The sequence below is a fragment of the Callospermophilus lateralis genome, chromosome 16, assembly GCF_048772815.1.
Source record: "Callospermophilus lateralis isolate mCalLat2 chromosome 16, mCalLat2.hap1, whole genome shotgun sequence".
Lineage (NCBI taxonomy): Eukaryota > Metazoa > Chordata > Mammalia > Rodentia > Sciuridae > Callospermophilus > Callospermophilus lateralis.
In genome coordinates, this window is record NC_135320.1 from 39,255,446 (window position 1) to 39,275,653 (window position 20,208).

At 35.5% G+C, this 20,208-nt stretch overlaps 1 pseudogene; it reads left to right on the forward strand.

The window, feature by feature from the left end:
* The first annotated feature begins 19,147 nt into the window (after positions 1–19,147).
* LOC143381908 (SS18-like protein 2 pseudogene) lies at positions 19,148–19,377 on the forward strand (annotated as a pseudogene).
* Positions 19,378–20,208: the final 831 nt, after the last annotated feature.

Consider the following 20,208-nt stretch of genomic DNA (forward strand, 5'->3'; position numbering starts at 1 on the left):
ATAGTGACAACCTCCAGGAGTTAAAAACTAATTTGTATTAATAAGAACTTAAGCTTTCCACCTCCCTTATGGAAAGACATCAAACAGTTGGATGCATTGCCTTCTGAATCAGAGAAGTCCATCCTGGAAGAGAGAAGAAATGGAAGATAAAATGAAAATCAGACATTGGATCAGAATGAAATGACTAATGACTCATCTTTTGCAAAGTGTAATGAATGCATCCCTCGTGTCCCTGTGAAGAGGAGTTAAGCCAAAATTACAGAGCTTCTAACCTCTTCCTACAGTTTTGTTCCAAATCTCTCTCAAAATTTCTGGATATCTGTGAGTCTTCCTACCATAAAATAAGAATTAACTTTTCAATTTACCCTATTTATTTTTATGCTAGTGAGACAAATGCTGAAATATTTCAGTGATCAAACATCACCCAGTATTCTTCCCCTTTATTGCCAAGAATTCTCTCTTGAAAATGATTGACTTCCATTCATTGGATGCAAATGAATACAGACTGAGATAGGCATGACTCACACTCCTGCTCTTCTGGGCAGGAGAATACAGCCTACTTTATCATTTAAATTAAGCAAAACACTGAAATCCAAATCACGTATTGAATTAATTCTCCTTAAAATGTTAAGCAAATGCACTCTTAGGGAGGTTCACTAAATAGATAAAGAATATAACCAAGTCTCTTCCTTTTCTCTCTAATATATGTTTATATCCACACATGCAACACTTCTACAAAATTAAAGCAACAACAACAAATGATCATTCCAAACTTACAGGATGCTTTGTTTCTTTGCATTTCAGTAAATAAAAGTTCTTTTCAAATTGTTATTTTCCTTAGTGTCCAAAATAGAGCTCCCCAAAACACTTAAGAAAATGAACTCTATTAAGGAATTGAGAATGTACTGCTAATCTATGCTTTCTCCATGAATGTGAAAGTACCCACATCATTCTTTATTTCTTCCCACTCTTTGCCTGCTCCATTCTTATATTTTGATTGAACCCATTGTTACTATTTCCATTAACCAGATTTTAAGCATTTCGCAGGTGGAAGACATATGTCTCTGCAATACTTGGATATCTTGGCTTATGCTAGGTAGATTCTGAGTTTTGATAAGCTACACAGGAAAATGTTTTTATTGAATATTTCAATATATTTTATGCAAAACTTGATACAACCTTGCTGGTACCTGGAAGAAATACTATCAGAGCACCACTGGCAATGTCTCCCAAAATGAAAATACAGACAGTTAACAACATATTTGGATGTAGAAAAAAATTTCAGCATTATGGGAACACTTGCATACTGCTATATGCTAAAGGATGCTATTAATAGACTGTTGCAGGCCCCTGCCTGGGGATGTTGGATCTTTTACAGTATCCCTATAGAAGTTTCATTTTTGAAATGATTTTCTCTATTCCCGTGTGTGTGATGTGTATATGTGTGTGCTCATGTATGTATCCATACACACACACTAGCATGCACACATGCATATTTGTTTATCTCCAGTATTAGTTTTGTAAATAGTAATTCAGGTTTTAAGTTACAGTTACAGCTCTCCATGCCTTCTGATCTCCATGAGCAAAGCAGCACTCTTCCACCATAGAGTCTACCCATTATGGACAAAACCTCTGAAACCATTGTGTTTGCAGCTCAACATGATTATAGGTTCATCTATCAACTAAGAGTGAAGAGAAGTTTGTGAACCTACTGGAAGTTTCATCTAGAAATGCAGAAATTTCCCACACTGAATAAGATCCAGGAACAGGAAAGATGGAAACAAAGACAGTTGCATTTTGACTGCCCATGGGCTGTTCCTGGTCAGCATTGCACCTTGTGCAAGCACACACAGCCATCCTGCATCAAAAAAGGGCTTGGCTGAGCACAAGCCAGTGTGCCCAGAAGGGCCAAGCGGACAGGAAGAAGAACTGGAACTCAAATATATCAAGCCTGAAGCTGTTGTGTAAGCCAAGGGTTGGGGGAGCTGTTACAATGAGAAACAATACATTTATTCCATTTTAACTTATATGTCCAAGCTTCACCAACTTTTGAGAAGAAATATTTAAATTAATCTCCCAAATTTTGTTGTTTCTGACACTCCCAGTGGTCATAAAGAAAGCTCAATCAAAAGCTCAGTCTATTCCAGACCCTTTCCTTCAAATACTTCCTAGTTCTCTCGTGAGCTCATAAATACCTAAGGATCCATTTGGTTCATCCTTTCAGCCCATGAGGACATATGAGCTATTCCTCACATGTCCCTTGATGCCAGTGTTGGCAACCACTGCAGGTGCCAGTGGGGTGGGGAGAGTTGCTCCTGCTCTGAACACTGGTAAGGGTGGAATTTAATGCCCCAAACCATAAAATAGGCAAGGATGAGGATGGAGAAGGAACAGGATGACAGGGACTAAGGTAAGATTTCTTCAGTTCTCCAGGTTTTATGGCAGCAGAAAAATGGCCTCCAAAGATGTCTTAATCCAAATCTCTGGAATCCATGAATGTTACCTTAGAAAGAAACAAGATTTTACAATTGTGATTACAGTTAAGAATCTTGAGATTAAGAGATTACCTTGGAACAACCAAATTATACAAAACCTTCAAAATGGAAGAACCTTCTGTAGCTGAGGTCAGAGACAAAAGGTATGGGACAAAGGAAAAAGGATCAAAGACATATAAAGCTGATGGCTCTAAAGATAGAGGGAGGAAGGCATGAGGCAAAGTATGCAAAGTCCATTCATATTTCTGAAGACTCAGAAACATCCTATGCTCAAAGATTCTTCCAGAAGGGAAGGCAGCAGCCCTGTTGACCTCTTGATTTTAGCCCAGTGAGACTTGTTTGACTTCTGAGCCACATAAATGTAAGATAACAAATTTATATTGTTCCAAACCCTACATTTTCTGGCAATTTGGTATAGTAGCAATAATAAAGCAGTAGAAGGGTTACCTGAGTTCAACAATTCAGCTCTTTTACTTCATCACAAGCACAGAGATGTGTGGTCTCAACCAGACAATTACCCACTGCTGACTTGACAGAAGTCAGTCCACCATTGTGAGGCTTGGGCAGGAGGGTAATCATTTGTTCCCTTTCTATATGCAGAAACAGAATCAGCCTTCAGCCAACATGCAACACCTAGTTCTAGAGGTTCACCTCCCTCCTCAAAGTACAGGTGCACCAACAGATTGACTGACTGCCCAGATAACACGTTTCTGACTTCAAAAATCATACTGTCTTTTAACCTCCACCTTTACTGCTAAACAAGTCTTCAATTCTATTTCCCTCATGCTTACTTTCTCCTTTCTGAACTCTTTCCGATGACATCTTTGACCAATAGAATCCTGCAGGAGTTATACTGTGCCAGTTTCAAACATAATCGTCCATCATCTAGGTTTGTTACACAGCAATAGTCATCAGGACACGAATATTACTCAGACATCTCCTGAGTCACTCCTGCTCCAGTGTTTCAGCACCATGTTGGTGCAAAGTTGTGCCACTTGCAGGGCTTCTTCAAGAGACAGAGAGTATATCCAGTCCTCACCCAGGGAGAGACCCTTCAGCAGCAAGGCACTCAAACAAAATCACCCAAACATGTGTGGTGCTTCTGCCACCCCTGGTTTTCAATCCAAGAATATTAGGATAACACACACACACACACACACACACACACATACACACTGAAGTGTTAGCATATTTCCTTCTACTAATCAAGTCTGCAGTATGATTAGTCAACTGTCCAATTTACATAGTCTTAAGCATAAATTAACATGGATATATAGAAGGATATATAGAGATAGATAGATAAATGGTCATTTATTTATCTCAACATACATCTAACTTTGATTTGCTACAACATACAATAACATCAAATACCAAGGAGTATAAAATGTAAAGGGAGAATTATAAGTTTAAAAATATTCTCTAAAAGAAAATGCTAATATATGTATGTGTTTCCATCTTGTCAAATATTCTTATTTTCAATGACAACCATATGAAATAATTCCTATTATCTCAAATTTTCAGAAAGAAAATCCACATTCACAGAAGTGTGGTAACTTGCCTCAAGTCTCACGGTATCAATGTTCAACCAGGTTTTCAACCCTGATTCTCCTAGTGCATTTCTATAACCTTTTCTACCCCTTTACTTCTCTTATTCCACCAAAAGCAGGGATAGTCATTCATTTAGATAAGATTCTGGTTAGGATCATGGCTTGTTCACTAAAAAATAAATTCCAAATCTATAGCAAAACAAATGAAAGTGCTCTTAATCAATGCATAGAACAGTGGCATTACAAGTGATTAGCAGAGACTACAACCTTGAAATCTGGAATCCGAACCTTTCACAAACCAGGGCAGAAGAAATGCTATTTATGGAATAACTCTTTATTTAATTTAGTATCAGAATGCCAAGGAAAGTGTCCTTTTTTGTTAAACTCTGGAAGAGAAATTTCACTCAGGTTTCATTGTCTGGATACACTATGCTCCTTCTCCATACAACTTCATTTTTCATCTTTTGGAGACTAATCTTATAGACAATATGTTCTCCCTTCTTTGGCCTTTAAAAAGTATTAAGTCAAATTGGCAGGCTTATCACAGAATCATATGGTAGTCTTGATTATGTCCCAATCTAGTCTTAATTTTATCATTGTCCTCTTCATCCTTTTCCTTCCCTTTGGCTACCTCACTAATTTACCCCAATTTTTAAATTGCATGTTTTCTTATCAAAATTTTTATGAAACTTGGTGACTAACACAATAAGTGAATAAGATGAATTTCTGGTTTTGAAGATCCCAAAGAATAACACGTTGTGTTTTCCTTTTACATTTCTTGTTAAATATGAAAACATAGCTTGAATAACCCTACAATTACATGATTACTATTGCTAGGTGATTCTGCATGAAAATCCATTGATTCAACCAAACTTTGATTGGAGCTGTTGTCAAAATTTCTCAAAATCAAGATAGCTGGAAAGAACCTAAGTATCAGATATTAGTTTGATTTTAGTTTTAAAAAAAGATTGATATTAGTTTCCAGTAGTGTGGGTAAAAGGGTTAACAATTTATTTTGAATAGGGAATTTTACAGATACAGGCTTTGAAGTTGTGTAAAACTGAACCAGTCTTAGAATCCTTCATACTGTCTGCATAACTTTATAACTTACCTTTACCTTGTATTCCATGTTCCAATGTTAAAAATCTATTAGAGTAAGTCAGCAAATGGAAACTAGTATTGCTCTTATCATTAGTATACTTGTCTAAAAATAATAAACATCAGCCATTTCTGTTATTACCATTATTATTATCAGCTCAGAATGAAAGACTTTCCTACAGGGATATCTGAAAGCAAGGGTAGGGCTATGCTCAAAAGGCAGCTATGGATCTACTCTAATGGTTGCACAAGTACTCCCCAATTTTTCATGTCAATAAATTAAAGAAGCAGTTATCTTTGAGGGAAGAAGCTATCAAATACCTAATTGCATACTAGTATGACTTTAAATCAACTTCTGTGATTTGTGCCTCCGAATGCATCCTTAGTAACCTATTAGGATCAATTAGTTTCAAACTGAACCCCTATAGCACTAAGTGATTATAACTGGTTGCATAGTATTATTTAGTTCATCCACATGATTGCCAAAACAATTGTGCCAAAAATGATTTTAGTTTTGGCACATATAATACATAAATATTCTTCCTAATTATGAGCTATCAACTAATTGAACTGTTTCTTCAAATTATTAGCGAAACATGACTATAGATATTTTGTCTGCTTATATCTTGACCTATGTATTCATCTACTTAAAGATTTTCTTTTCATTTAAGTAAAACTGAGAAATAATGAATACAGTTTTTAGTGTGTGTGTGTTTGTGTGTGTGTGTGTGTGTGTATATATATATTTTACTTAAGAAGAGTTCCAAAATACTGTAGAGTGGCAGTGCTACACTTGAAAAATATATTTTTTCCTTTTCAGGGAAAGAAACGTCATTTTCTAAAGGTTATTAGGTCATAACATAGAAAATGCTCATTAAAAGAAATGAATTTTAGTTAATGTAAAATATCTATTTTTATACTTTTGATTTTTGTATTTTCTTGATAGTTCCATTCATGTTAAGGCCGTGTCTTCTTGTTTTGTTCACTTCTGAATGGTCAATGCATAGTATGGCTCTGATATATAGTGGTCACTGTGTTCATTGAATAAACAAATGAATGAAAGAATATATATATTAGCCCAAAGGTATCAATCAATAATATTTATAAATCCATTTTTGAATAAAAGTAATTCTAATAATATATGATGAAGATGGTCTCTGTGGATAAAGCAACAAAATCAAATGTAATGGTATTATTACTGAGTGTTATCTCTTCTAATACTGAGAAGTCTAAAGGATGATAACATTAGTGTTTCTAAAACGATAAGTATCATAATTTAACATATCTAGAATAAATTTTTACTTATATCAAAACTAAATATGCCCTTTGAGGCCTTCAAATGATAAATTAAGCTTTTAATAAATTCTTTCTCTTATATAGTTAGGTTTTTAAATCATAGACATCCAGATATTTATTTTTTTAAATTTTTTATTCTAATTGTCATTGTGATAGCAGAATGCATTACAATTCATATTACACATATACAGCACAATTTTTCATCTCTTTGGTTGAACACAAAGTAGACTCACACCATTTGTATCTTATACATGAATTTAGGGTATTGATGTTCATTTAATTTCACCGTCTTCCCTACCTCCATGCCCCCTCCCTTTCTATCTCTCCCCTTTGTTCTATCTAGAGTTCGTCTAATCTTCCCATGCTTCCCACCCCAACCCCATTATGAATTAGCATCTTTATATCAGAGAAAACATTTCGCATTTGGTTTTTTGGTATTGGCTAACTTCACTTAGCATTATATTCCCCAGCTCCACCCATTTACTTGCAAATGCCATGATTTTATTCTCTTTTAATACTGAATAGTATTCCATTGTGTATATATACCACATTTTTGTTATCCATTCATCTACTGAAAGGTATCTGGATTGGTTCCACACTTTAGCTATTGTGAATTGTGCTGCTATAAACATTGATGTGGCTGTGTCCCTATAGTATGCTGTTTTAAAGTCCTTTGGGTATAGACCAAGGACTGGGATAGCTGGGTCAAATGGTGGTTCCATTCCAAGTTTTCCAAGGAATCTCCATACTGCTTTCCAGATTGGCTGCACCAATTTGCAGTCCCACCAGCAATGTATGAGTGTGCTTTTTTCCCCACATCCTCGCCAGCACTTATCGTTGATTATATTCTTAATAGCTGCCATTCTGACTGGAGTGAGATGATATTAGTGAAGTTTTATTTGTATTTCTTGAATTGCTAGAGATGTTGAACATTTTTTATATATTTGTTGGCTTACTGTATATCATCTTCTGGAAAGTGTCTGTTAATTCCTTGGCCCATTTATTTATTAGGTTATTTGTTGGTTTTTGTTTTGTTTTGTTTTTTGCTGTTAATGTTTTTGAGTTCTTTATATATCCTACAGATTAGTGCTCTATCTGATGTCCATGTGTAAAAATCTGCTCCCAAAATGTAGGCTCTCTATTCACCTCACTGATTGTTTCTTTTGCTGAGAAGAAGCTTTTTAGTGCGAATCCATCCCATTTATTTTTTAATCCACTTCTTCAACCTTATAATAATTTATTAAATTTCTAGGTGTTTTTTTAAAAAATCTGTGAGTTTTAAGTAATTCTGCTGGTTTGAATTTATTTTGCAAACATTTCCTAGTCTATGACAAAAGAAATGTGTAATATGTCTTTTTTAAAGACATGCTGATAACTAAGCTGAAATATTCTCAGCACAGTTCATTATGTACAAAAGCTCAAAAAATGTCCTGAATAAAAATGACTTGCTAATATTCAGTATTATATTATCTCATATTTACATATTTCTTTAATAGATTTACATATAACTATCAAGTAATTGCTCCAGTTATGCTTAGGATGTAAAATTTTTCACTTGTCTTTTAGATAATATGAAATAATTTCCAAGCCAATTCTCTGAGTATTTGCTTTATCTGATTATATGTATGCATAGTTGACATTTGGTGAATATTAAACATACTTTGAAAGAGCAAAAATTGATTCTTGTCCATTCTATGTATTACTGACTTCTAGATAATTATTGAAAAAAAAATGCTTATTTCTCAAATTCATTGCAGAAGGTGCTTCATGTTTTCTTTCCAATCAAGATGCTAAGTATACTACCATCAGTAACTCTATGATAGGTGTCATTGTTTCATAGATGTGTCGTGTACCTTCTGCTTTACAAGTGACAGCTGCTAATTTTGGTTAAGAATAGCCCAACCTGGTTCTTTTCTAAGACAATATGATTGGTGGCTCTGGCTTCCTGAAATGCCAACAAATACCCAAGAAATAAATTACTTTGAAATTTCAGGAATTCCAGGTGGACCTTCAGAATATGTCGCAACATAGAAGAAAAATAAAGCATGTTTCTTCTTCATGTTCCCATGAGGACCATAAACCACCTCTGGATATACCCACCCTCCTTTACTGATAAGCACAAGACAGACATTAAAGTCCCTCTTTAAATCTATAGAATTCCAAGCACTTAGTGCCACCAAGTGATTTTTTCTTTTTTAATCACTGTAGCTTTTTATAATTCAGTTCTACTTATGATGGAGATACTGTAGTAGCCACTTTCAACTTGGTTTTTAAAATATCAATACCTATTTGTACCCTAGGGGGAAAAATCCCCTATATAAGCCAGGCGTGGTAGCACACACCTATAATTCCAGTGACTCGGGAGGCTGAGGCAGGAAGATCAAAACCAGGCTCAGCAACTTAGAGAGGCCCTAAGCAACTCAGTAAGACCTTGTCTCTAAATGAAACATAAAACAGGGCTAGGGATGTGGCTCAGTGGTTAAGCACTACTGGGTTCAATCCCTGGTACCAAAAAAAAAAAAAAAAAAAAAAAGAGAGAGAGAGAGAGAGAGAGAGAGAAGAAAAAGAAGAAGAAAAATTACCTCTATGATCAAATTTAATTAATTATAAAAGTAGCCGTAGCATTAACCTTAATTTAAGCCTCTGAGAAAGCAATCTTTGTCTGCCTGCAAAAAAAAAAAAAAGGAAAAAATATCAAAAAGAGTCTTCTGATATTGGCTAATGACAGGGTGATCATAGAACTTGTTTGAAAAGAGAAAAAACAAATTTCACAAGCTAACTTTGTTCATTTTGCTTTAAAGATTAATACTTAAGCAAACTTTCCTATGTTATCTTTAACTGTACAAACGTATCTAACAAATAATTTTCATTATATCAATTAATCCACTGACATAACTTAATTTCCAAGGTTCTTTTTAGGTCCTTACTGTCTTATGGTTCTAGTAATTTAAAACTCACCTTCATTTCCAGAAAATTCTCATTTTTGCAAAATATTATGTGAAAACAGCTCTTTCCCCGCACATTTTATTTCTAAAATTAGACTACAGAGAAGCGATAATATGATTGATTCTATGTTTTTAGTCTGTTAATTCGATAATATTTATACAGAAGACAAATTCTACTAAAAGAATACGATATCTCTTCCACTGCACACTCCCTCTGCCTTAGTACCTTTAATAGTTAAGTCCTTTCTCTGCCCAAACAATGTCTTGCTTTTGTTATTATTGGTGCTGTTGTTATCTGTCTTGATGGCCTTGTCCTACAGGTATTTTAAGGCAACTTATGCTGGAGTGTTCAAAGTCATTGGCTATGAAGCAGGTTCACTGAGCATGGTTACTAAAGTGCATGGGTCTAGGGGAACAGCATGGCACATTCACAGTAAGTTATATCAAGTGGGTTTATTACTTACTGTGAGAAACAAGGAATAACAGAAATCTAGGATTCTTGTGAGGCAGTCCCCAAAGGATCAGGAAAACTGACAAGGAAAGCCATAACTGCATGTGTCCCATTTCAACTATAATTGAGGGACCCCAAAGAGCAGCTTTCCCTGAGTCTGTAACCCAGGGAACACAGGAATCCCTGGGTTAAAATGTTGAAGACATCTGATTTGGTGGTGGGGGGAGGGCCTGAAACAGAGCTCAGACTGTTCTTGGCAACTCCTCCTCATCTCAGGATGTTGTACATCATTCCAAGCACATTCTATATCATTACTCTTGAGAAGTATAAGCCAGAAATGGGGGAGAAATGTCCTGAAGTAGGTGGAGTGTAAATTTTCATTATTTGTCTTAGTGACTCAAATGGAATTTAATTATTTTATAAGAAAATAAAGTCACCCACCCCAAACTCCTCTGCTAATGGCTGTCGTAATTTAATGATCTTCATTATTGCTCATTATCACTGCCATTGTAGAGTGCTGGTATACCAGCAGCAAACCAAAGATAGAGTGTAACATGAGATCATAATTTTTAGCATAAATCAATCAGACGAACAGAGATTGGGAAGGAATGCAAAGAGTATTTTTGGAAGACGTTCAAAATTTAATCATGATCAGTAATGCTGTGATTTACTGCCTCTTCTGTCTGCTTCTCTCTCATTTAAATGACCTGTTCTTCCTTTTTAAAGCCAATGTTGGAAAGATTTCAACTACAGATAACATTTAACAGGAAGGAAGACATAAACAAAACCCAAATGGGTACTTGACATCCTTAATGTCCAAGCCTATAGGTCAGAGTTCACTGGGTTATTTAATCCAGTCATGCAAATTAACTTATTGAGTGTCTAACATATATCAGACTGAACCTAAAGAAAACTGGACCGTAGGTTAAGAATTTTTGCCTTATTCATCCCCCACTCTCTCTATGCTTTCTCTTGATGTGCAGGAAACACTTATGTGCTAATGTCAGAGGCAAATTTGAAACAGGACATAGAAAGGAATTCTGTTATGGCTATTTTCTTTATAGAATCATATGAACAAGATATATGTAAAATGGAATTCTGTGCCACCAGAAAAATGCCCAAGGTAAAGGCATACCTACCAGAACAATATGAGAAGACATTGAAGAGGTTTTAAAGTTGGAAGGAAATTAGATATCAAGATTAAGGAGAAAAATAATCTCACCAAAATATTCAGTTCTTGGCACCAAAATTTCAGATGGTCATAATAGAAAGGTGAAAGTGTTAGAGTAGACTTTAGAGGTATATCAACACAGCTTTCAAATATGTTTGAGGTTCAATCACTGGAAAGGGGAATTAGGTTGGGATTATGTTTCTCAAAAGGGCGAATTTAAGGCAAGTTACAACAGAGCCAATTTATGTTCAATAAAATAATTTTTAACAATTAAAATTTTCTCCAGTGGAAGTTCTGCCTCATAAATTTAAGTGCTGATATCAAAAAGACTTTTTCTATGACTAAATGGTCAAGAATATCCCTAAGAGTAACATTTACTAAGTAGAAATTTACCCTGAGTGAGCTCCATGGTCACTTCCACTCTTTAGGTTGTTAATGTTTAGATTGATCTCAAGATCAATTGAAGCCCACACGGCACACTTCAAAGTTCCAACTTCTGTGAAAACACTCAACTTTCATGTATGTCACTGAGATGTGTTATTAGATACATGGTGTTGTAATTGTTAAAATGTTATGTCTCACACAAATCTCAAAATGGAAAACAAAGCCTAGTTATTCAAAACTCAAAAGAAATTATTGAAGAAAAGTTTTGGGGGATGAAATAAGGGCTGCCACTTTTTGTTTTGCTATTCAATCTCCTATGCCACAGCCAAGTTAGTCTTTATTTAAAACAATACAAAGCAGAACAAAAATAAAAACAAACCAGAATTCACTCACATAAAGTACAACTCTCACTGATGACTACAGATAGCAAAGAACCTTTGAAATCAAGTGATTTCATCTACGTACTGTCACAAACATGATATGAGAACACTAGTGACAAAATTTCTATGTCAGAGGTGTACCTGAAATTCCTTTCTCAAAAAAATGCTTGAAAATCAGAGAAACAAACTAAAATCTCCCGAGTGATACATAGAAAATGTAACCTCTCAGGATTCATAAATTTAAGTTGCTCATTAAGTGGAATTTTTGTATAATTTTAGCTATATATGCATGACTTTATAATATATTGTGAATATATTTTAAATTTAGTGTGCAAATTATAGATTTTTCAGTGTAAAAAAATAAGAGCTTATAAACATTTATAGCTAGGAATCTCACTTTAATTACCTTCTAAATATTATTCTATTACTGACAGTTTTCAAAAGAAGTTCAGTCTATAGTGCATGACAAGTGTGGAATCCACATGACTGAAGGGGTCCAGGCTGTCTAATCAATTTATGATATCATAATGAGGGTTGTGGGTGTCACTCAATGGTATATCACATGCCTAGTATGCAGGAGCCCTGAATTAAATCTCCAGCAGGAAAAAAAAAAAGGATGGGGGAAACTCATGATAAAGCCTATGTCTGCTTAGCTGCTTACTTTGTGAATTTTGACAAGCAATTAGAAAGAACCATCCCTTTGGATCTTTTTAGAAACCTTGTGATGCAGGAGCTCAGAATGTGGTATTTGATTATAATCATAAGGTTGTTAAAGTGCTTGTGTCCCTTAAATATGACTCCCATTTTCCCTTAGTTCAATGCAGGCTGGTGCCAGGGTCCATGCCAAAGTCCAGTGCTCACTTCCTTCTCCTCCCTCAGCTGGAGGGTCTGTCTGTTCTTACTGTGCTTCTTGGGTTTGGATGACACAGGTAATATGAAAATGTCCTTCCTATCCTTTCCAATGCATCTTTTAAAAAAAATTTCTGTGCTCGACATAAGTAGTGTAACATAACCAAATTTCTTAGGAATTGGAAGGTATTTTATGCTTAGAGGGTGGTGGTTTGTTTATATTGATGTTAACCTGGTATAAGCACCAGAAACTCTTATCTTATCATCTTCCAGTGTCATCCAATCATTCCCTTCTTGAAAGTTATTGTGGTCATTCATTTAAGATGCTAGGCTCAGTACAATACCAATGAGATATGTTTCCTGGATCCCAAATTTAGATACTTAAATATACTAACAGGTTCACGTAAGGATTGTCAATTCATCACAGAAGGGCTGTTTTTTTTCCTCTGTGCTTGGCTCTCCAAGAGAACACAGGATAACACAGTGAACAGGTGTAAAATACTAGAATCAGACGTCATGAATTTGCCCTTGCTTGCAGAATATATAACCTTAGAAGAGTTTCTTTACTTCTCATATTTCTTATTCTTCATATGAAATCATATAGTACCTACCTCATGAATGTACCATGGACTTATGCTATTGAAATAACATAAGTGAAATGCTTATTTTTGGCACATTATGAGTACACTAAATGCATCAATATCTAGTATTAAAAAGTATAGAATAATTTCTGAAATAAAATTTGAATAGAGTTTAGATTTTACAAAAGGATTTTATTCCAACTCAGGAAAAAAAAATATATGCTGATGCCATCATTTACGCTCTACTTAAAATTTAGTTCATTGCACACACTGAAACACTGTCGTTAGGTTTTACATTTTCCAAGCAAGGATGATCAGGATGTGTTCCATCTTCTACTTTGGGGCTAAGAAAAAGTTGAGGAATGACAAATGGTAAACACCAACTCTGGCTGGAATTGCTTTGTCTAACTATCTGTGAGTTCAATAGACCAAAAAGAGATTTTTGAAAATTATGCCTTTGAAACCAATTCACAATGTTTGGTTAATGATCACCAGCAGAGATGATGCACAAATAAATGCCCCCAGGAAGCCCTGGTAATTTTTTAGTGGATGTTCTGGAGTTGACAGGAAAAAAGTACTACATAAATTATATGCAAGCATCAAGTGCAGCCAGTTAAAAACTGAAATTGAAGAGGAAAAATCTACACATAAATATGTGCCCCATACCACGTAAGAAAACTAATAAGTATAAGAAGCCATCTGATATAGAAACATGTGACTAGAGGAAAGTCATATCATCTCCCAAAGCCTTGGATTCCCAGAACCAGCTATATACATACTAAGATATTAATTTTTAAAAAATACGTAATTGAGATATAGGGACTCAAAAAAAAGTAATGACCCCAATTTTATTTAAAAATTTGTACATTTAAAAACTATAGATGTAGCAGAGTATTAACAAAAGGTGACATTACAAGTGAGTTTATTTCTTACTTGTGATGCTTTGTTTATTTCAAATTTTCTGTAGTGAACATATATGATTTTTGTAATGAGAAAAATTATTAAAATCTTACATCAGTCTTATAAGTAAAGCAAAACATTGTTCATTTAGCAAATTTTTAATATATGGGCATACTGTGTTGCTAGACACGGCTTTACTTGTCCACTGTGTTGGTCATACATAGGTCATAAAGTCTTTGATGGTTAATTTTGTGTGTACACTTAGCTAAGCCATGCAACAACAAGATATTTGATTAAACATTATCCTGGATGTATCTGTGAAGGTGTCTGTAGATAATATTAACTTTTTTGAATCTATAAATAGAGTAAATTAGATTTCCCTCCCAAATGTGGATTGGCATGAGTCAATCAAAGAATGCAATAAGAAAATCAAAAGCATCCAGTAATGCAGAATTTGCTCTCTGCCTTCTTCTGCTTCCTGTAGAACTTGGGCCATCAGCTTTACTAAGTCTCCAGAATCTGCCAACTGCAGATTCTGGTAATTCTCAGCCCCCAAACTGCTAGAGAATTCCTTATAATAAATGAGATACATAGCGGTCGGGGAGAGAGAGAGAGAGAGAGAGAGAGAGAGAGAGAGAGAGAGAGAGAGAAAGAGAGAGAGAGAGAGAAATGAGAATGAATGAATTCAGGCTAATAAAAATGCCAAGGTAGTAAAGTCAAAGATTAACACATCTGGAATTTGTCCAAAGTCTTTCATTCTTTAACATGTCTTTGATTATCCCTGCCTAGGGACTCTTCTATGTTGTATGACTATAAAGGTACAGTTGAGAACATAGTCATCAAAGAGTTTTAATCTGGAATGGGGAAAGGTAAACAATTACAGAGACATAAACACAGTGGTACACACAGACAATAGAATTAGGTTAAAAAGCTGAGCACAGTGGTGCACAAATAATCCCAGCGGCTCAAAGTGGAGGCAGGAGGATTGCTAGATCAAAGCCAGCCTCAGCAAAGCTAGGCACTAAGCAACTCAGTGAGACCCTGTCTCTAAATAAAATACAAAATTGGTCTGGGGATGTGGCTCAGTGGTCCAGTGTCCCCGAGTTCGATCCCCAGTACCCCCCACTCCAAAAAAAATGATGTTCTAAGAGGAAAGACTGACTATGGGAGTACAGAAGATTTCTAGAAGTTCTTCAGGTAAACTAAATTAGGAAAAATATAATAGTAAAAAAATAAAATATTCTCAGGTGAAGACACAGATGAGGAACAACAGTTATCTTTTGTCCTGGCAGACGTTGCTCTTGTTCCCTATAGAGCTGGAAGACGAAAATGTAAAGAAATGGTTGGTGAAAGAACAATTAAAATCAAAAGCCGTGTGGTAGGCAAAACGAAGCACTATTGAGCAGTGAACAACAGCTTCTTAAATAGGAGCCATAGAAACATGATTGAAATATATATATTTCAATCATATTTATAATAAACATATTCGTGCAATTCATAATATACATATATATAATATACATATATTATGAATTGCACGAATATGTTTATTATATATATGAGGAGCATTAAAAATGATAAGTAAATGGATAATCACAAACAAGTGGAGACAATACAAGCAGAAGAATCATAGTCAAAATGGTCAATGTAAGTCACTAAAAAGTGAAGCAGAAGGGAAAGATAGAAAGCAAACAGAAAAGGTGCAAGTTTATCCAGATAGACAAATAGAATGGGGTAAAGATTAGATCAGCTAGAACAGAAAAGATGTACAGAAAAAGAAATGAAAGAGAGAAAAGAAAAAAATCCTTAAGAAGATAATTGAATGTTTTAAGAAAGAACACAGTACATGTTAACACAACTGAAACAAAGAGGGGGAAAATTAAAGAGATTCAAGAGGAGGTGAGCCCAGCACCCATTCAAGTTCAGAAGTAGTCTTTGACTCCAAAGAACAGAGAGATTAACCCACAGAATTCCTTATGCTTGATAAATGGAAATATAATAGCTACCAAAAAAAAACCTACAGATACAAAAATTGCAAAAATCATCTAGATTTTTTTTTTTTAAAAAGTATCCAATTATTTAAGCACAAATGAAATTTTCTGAAATAAAAGCAGGGTAAATTATAGTCTAAGTGTGAGGTAATTTGTGTTGAGTTTAAGACCAAAGATAACAATTTCAAATCCTGGCTTCACATTTCTCAGCTGTGTGACATTTGTCACATTTTGGAAATTCTCTGTTTCCAGTTTTCCTCTACAGAATGAGAATGATTACGACACTTACTTCAAAGAGTTGTGTCACTGACAGTCATCAAACAGCCTACTTCATAGAGTTGTCAATATGTGTAAAGGATTTATAATTGTGACTGACCCATAGTGATAACTATTTAAATGTTTGCATAGCATGCACATCTAGTGCTGTTTCTCCGGTATTGTAAACTGAGCTGAGGCTTTGTATAATTATGGTGGGATCTATCCTTCAAGGATAGATGACAAGGCCATGCTGATAGGAGACTCTTCCTTCCCTCAATGCACATATTTTTGAGAAAAGAAGATACAGTTTTTGGTGAATTATACAAATATCTATAGACCTGATAAGAAAATTGAACATGGTGACTTTAAGGGAAATTGCGGTAAGAAGTCTCAACTGGCATTGAGCACCCAGAGTTTTCAGAAAGCCCACTGTTACTGTATGGAGCTCATAATGACCAAGCAGAGGAGACCTTCTTGTATTTGCAGGATACTGCAATGAATGGAGAATATAAGCCTTCTCTTCCTGTGGGGAAGAAGAGGGTTCCCCAAGAGAGAAAATAGGGCATCAGACTGAGGGATTCTGAAAGAGAGATGTGTGCTGGGAATGGAGGAGGAAGTGGAGGAAGAGATGGAGAGAAAGGAAGCAGATGTGGGAAGCCCTTCCCCTAGAGGTTTCTTATGTCAGGGAACCTTCCAGACTGGTAGAGCTTGTACTGAAGCTGAATGGAAAGATGTGAAGAGTACGTCTAACATGACATTTTTCATCAGTTTTATAGTGCTTACCCAAGAAATGTGCCTCCTCTTCAATCCAAGAGTCATATTTCTGAATACTTATCATGGAATGATACTTATACACAGAAGCAAATACAAGGGTCTTTGCTGAGGCATTGTTGTAACAGTGAAACAAAGGAATGATTTACACTCCTAATGAAAGAATAGAAAGGTAAGCTAGGAATGTTGATGATATTAATAGGAGAAAAACAGAAAAGTTTAAAATGTATAAACATAAAAAAACTCCAAGATTTTTACATGGCAAAAAATACCAATATTAAAATTGTTTGTAAGGAATGATTAATGATATAGAAAAACACAACCATATCCATATGCTAGTGTGTACATAATATGCAAAAGCAATAATTTTTATGAAATGTGCAGTATGATCAACTGTTAAAAAATTCATAGGAAGAAAAGAACCAAAGTGTCATTCACATTAACTGCAGTGCATATGCTATTTCTGAGTGAGGAGATACCGCTTGAGTTTCCTGCTCGCTTACCCCACTGAACCCTTGTTCTTAGAGGTGAAAATCTCTTGGGTGATGATATGGACAAAGAACTATTCTTCACAGAGACTTGCCAGAACTGCTCAGCACCCAAGATCAACCATGAAAGACACCAGGGGAATCAACAGCTGAAGTTTTCTCATCCATGGTTCTTCTATATATGATGCTAAAGCCAAGACAAGCCCTGCAGTCTAGAGCCAGGAGGAGAATATGTCACAAATATCCAGAACCTCCATAACAGCTAGTCTTTGGTTTCTAACACAAAGCCTATCCACCCACCACCCCCCCCCAGCAAATATTTCCTTATGGCCAAGTTAATAGACTCCTATGGTTCTATCTCTCTTTCATTGTGAAAAAATAAATGCATATGTTATTAGGATAGTTAGGAATTTCTTGCCAGCAAATGGAAATGGGCTACTTCTACTTTCAGCCACAGTTGGAAATGATTCATAAGTCTGAAATACCAGTCCAGCCTTCTCTCTTTTTTGTCCTTCTTTAAAAAATCTGGAAAGCACTGGAGTTATTTTTTTTATACATTAGACTTAATTATTTTATTTCTATTAACTGCTTTTCATGCTTTTCCCACATCCAAAAACATTTTAATTCAATCTCCCAAATCCATTCCAGTTCTCCTGACCTCAAGAGTTCAGGAGATACCCAAAGCAGGGGAGTTAAATAGGGATTAAGCACAAAAATTTCTAAACATTTTAAGCTTTATATCAAGAGTCTGGTTTACTTTAACAATCAAGAAAACAAATAATATATCATCAAAAATATAAAGTAGAAAATTCCCCAGAATAGACAAAATTTTTCCTCAGAATTAGAAATAAACACACACACACACACACTGTTTGGATGTGAGGTGTCCCCCAAAAGCTCATGTGTGAGACAATGCAAGAAGGTTCAGAGAGAAAATGAGTTGTGAGACTGTTAACCCAACCAGTGAATTAATCCCCAATAGGGGATTAATGTGGACAAAGGTGTGGCTGGGTGTGGTTTGGGTATATGTAGCTGGCAAGTGAAAAACTGTCTGCTTCTTGAGCACCATGATGTGAGCTGCTTCCCTGTGCCACACACTCTGGCAGAATGTTTAGCCTCACCTCGAGCCCCAGGTATTGAGCCAGACTTCTACAGACTAAGATCTCTGAAACCGTGAGCCCTCAAATAAACTTTTCCTTCTCTATAATTGTGCTAGTGGGGTCTTTTAGTCACAGCAGCAAAAAAAAGCTGGAAAAAAAAAAATATATATATATATATATATATATTTCTTATGTGCAGACTTGGAATATAACTGAATAATCAAATAGAAGTGAAAACTTTTCTCACTTTAAGTCATTTCACCTATGTGTTCACTGAATGCATTTGGAAATAATCTTCAGTGTGCCCTGCAGTGTGGAGGTAGCAACGGTCTGGATGCTTTTTCTATTATACTTCTAAAGGGCTGGTGTCTATACCTAGGCGGGATATGGATCACCTCCACCCTACCACCACCCCCACCACACACACACCCTGTGTCCTGGGATGTCCATGACCTTCCTACCAGACTGGATGAGGAGCAAGGCAGAAGTCAATAGAGACTATTTAGTGGCTCCTGGAGAAGAATGATCAGCTTCTATCTATGAGTGATACACAGGAAGACCAAGAAAGGATTTCCAAGCCAAAGGTACCAGCATGTGTCACATATAACTCTCATTTATTTAGCTCTCATCGCAGATGGCAGCCCAACTGATACGTCAAAAGCAATGGAATAATCTTTCTGTTGTAAGGAGTAATTGAATGTAATCCCTTTCCTCTAAAATGGAAACAGGATCTTTACCAACTCAACTGCTTAAAACAAGAATGAAACTTTGTGATTCTTTTTAAAGTCTGAAAAATGTGAAGAAAGCTTCTAATACTAACTTAACTCTATTCTCAATGAAAGTATTTGTTTTAATGATCAGATCCCACAATAAATGGATCCTGGGTATGCTTTTTTCTGAAGTGAGAGTGCATTTGGATAACAAAGACATGATAGGCATCTTCGAGATTACTGTTCTGTTTCAACCTGAGTATATATTGGAGGGTCAGCAACAGTTGGTGAGACTTCCAAATGAGCCTTTGCCAAAGGGTTGTGGTCTCTGTGTACTCCCTTCCAGTTCGTAAATATGGTCCCCCTCAGGTTAGTTTGATAAGCTAGCTTTTCCACACAAGAGCGGTATGGAGGTACAGAAGTTTCCATGTAATGTCTCTCAAAAATGATAAGGACTTAATAACTGTAAGGTATGTAACAATGATGCTATTGTCATTATCATTGCAAACAAATTTGTTAGATTCTTTATTACCATTAATATTATCTGATATTAAATGATGTGAGCTTTTCTTTAATTATCAAGAAATCTTTCATCAGTCACTTCCTATTATTAAGTATGGGTAAGCACATATTTTTTTAAACTCTCTGAACCTGCTCACCTGGTGCAAAGGTGCCACAGACCAGAGTCTGCTGGTACACAGGAGTTAATGATCTCCGTGAAATGAGCATGAAACTCCTTCCTAAATAAAATACTTATTAGACTGGGAAACCATTGCTTTCGAGTACTAAACTC